Source organism: Hibiscus syriacus, unplaced genomic scaffold, assembly GCF_006381635.1.
Source record: "Hibiscus syriacus cultivar Baekdansim isolate YM2019G1 unplaced genomic scaffold, ASM638163v2 tig00000287_pilon, whole genome shotgun sequence".
Taxonomy (NCBI): Eukaryota; Viridiplantae; Streptophyta; class Magnoliopsida; order Malvales; family Malvaceae; genus Hibiscus; species Hibiscus syriacus.
Genome location: NW_024061777.1, coordinates 229,589 through 231,871, shown reverse-complemented (window position 1 = coordinate 231,871; position 2,283 = coordinate 229,589). Strand labels below are relative to the sequence as shown.

The 2,283-nt window shown below is 37.7% G+C and overlaps 1 pseudogene; it reads right to left on the bottom strand.

Moving 5' to 3' along the window:
- Positions 1-990: 990 nt before the first annotated feature.
- On the bottom strand, positions 991-2,016 carry LOC120158457 (annotated as a pseudogene).
- Between the last annotated feature and the right edge of the window lie 267 nt (positions 2,017-2,283).

The following is a 2,283-nucleotide window of genomic DNA, read 5'->3' as shown; positions in this document are numbered from 1 at the left end:
CTATCAGTTCATTGGTTTAATCGGTCGAATCGGTCTGATCGATCGAAAGAACCGGACGACGTCATAATTATTTAAAAAATTAAATAAAAATACCAAAAATATTTAATAAAAAATAATTTTTTATATCACAAGTCATATTCAAAGCAAGTCATAACATATATAAGTTAAAAACCATAAAATCAAGTGAAACAAAATGATTCAAATTAACTACAACATAATATTTTAAGGTAAAACATATTAAATAATAAATATAATTATATAACTATAATTAAAAAATAAATTTGGGGTTAAAAAATCATAACAAAATGATATTGTTTGGTTTAATTTTTTTAAAAAATAATCCCACGTGACTAAGAAACATAGAAGAGCATCCCAAAAGTCTAAAGAGTAAAAATATGAGAACAAAACAATCTCACATTGCTAAGAAACATAGAATCACATCACAAAACTAACTTCTATAAATAATAGAGGTAATTTGACATTCAAAATCATGGAGCCTTTTGGTGAGCATTGAGTGAACTATTCTTTTACTTCAATTAGGCTCAAATTTTAGGCTTCAATCGAACTTCTAATTTTTTTTAGTTCAAGCCTTTTTGAGTTCAAGTTTCAACATTATATTTCGAGTTTGAGTTGAAATTGATAATTTTTAGCTTGTGATTTTAGTTGAGTTGAGCTTACTTTTAAAGTTTTTAAGTTCGAGTCGAGCTCAGCAATACTCGAGTTCGACTTGACTCGTTTAACAAACGACGTTGTTTGGTTTTATTTTTTCTTTTTTAAAAAAAACAAAAATCCCGGTTTTCAACTGATCCGGTTCGAAGGGTTCAACGGTTCTAATCGGTTCACTAATAACGGTTCAACCGATTTAGATTAAACCGAACTAAACAACTATTCCCGATTGAACCGACCGATCCGGTCCGATTTTCAAAACAGAGTGTTCACCTCCATTCCATAGTCAGAGATGGCATATGCTATTTGAATTGAGATACTGGTTCTTATGACATAATTCAAAGAAATACTAATCACTACTACTTTTAAGGCTTTAAGCCTTACTATTGTTGATGAAATCTGCAACTTTCTTGAGCTTAGCCGCAGCGTTTTCGCAACTGGGGTTGTGCAAATGGAAGACATGACCCTCTCCTTTAGCCTCCATCAGCTCCACTTCACCTCCCCATCCACTTTGCTTCAACTTCTCGCAGTAATACATGCCTCTATGTTTCAAAATATCCTTTTCAGCTACGCAAACGAGCACCCGGTTGCACCCCAAGCTCCCGAAGCTCGGGTCATCAATGGGGTTGATACATTGATCATCGGACCCACTGGTATTTGGATTGGACAATCGCCAGAGTGTATCTATTTTGTCCCTTACGGCCGGATCCTTAGTCTCGTCGGCGATTGGTTCTTTCCCCCAGAAATACGGATGAGCTAAAACGATGCCCTCGAGATGGACACCGGCGATCTTTTCTTTTGTCATTTTAACAGCCATGTGGTGGTCAATATTAGCAACGGCGCTATCACCCGAGAAAAAAACGTTGTTTAAATAGTCGTGGCGGTTCAGCAATTCTTCAGGGCCGTTACCGTCGCGACCCATTTAACGGCGTCCCACGAATCGTCGTAGGCGGCGGGGAGGGGGTGCTCCCGTGCTAGTCGGTAATCGACGGAGACTGCCACGATATTAGCTTCGGCGACCAAGGCGTTTAAGTAAACTGTCATACGTGGGGGAGTAGGCGGTCTCTATGCAAAAGGCTCCACCGTGGAAATAAACGAGGAGAGGGAGTTTTCCGGCGGCGTTTGGGGGGATGTAAGTCCTCACTGACTTGGAGATTTCTTGGGAGCACACGATATCTTTGGATTCGACGTTGGTTTTGGGGTCGATGGCCGGTAGTACGATTTGAGTGCCTAAAACCTCTCGATGCGACCGTCCTTGTAGGCCCGGAGTATCGGAGGGAAATCGGTGACTATTTCTGATGCAGCGGATTCCATGGCAGTGAAAAAAGATAAAGATAAACAAGCACTCAAATTGGAGGGATCTTGTTTATTGCTTTGAGGATATACAGTGACTATACTGGATCACAAAGATCTTATAATACTCAAATTTTGATTGGCTGTTCAAAAGGAAAGGTGGAAATGGCAAAATTTTGTTTCTTTCTTCTCCTTTGTCAAGATAATTTATAAATTAATCTATAGTTTTTCGGGTAAAGTGCATAAATCGTCGTTCGTTTATAAAACGTTTGTTATATTAAATTATTTGAATATTAAAAATTATAAAATAATTTTTTTATTATA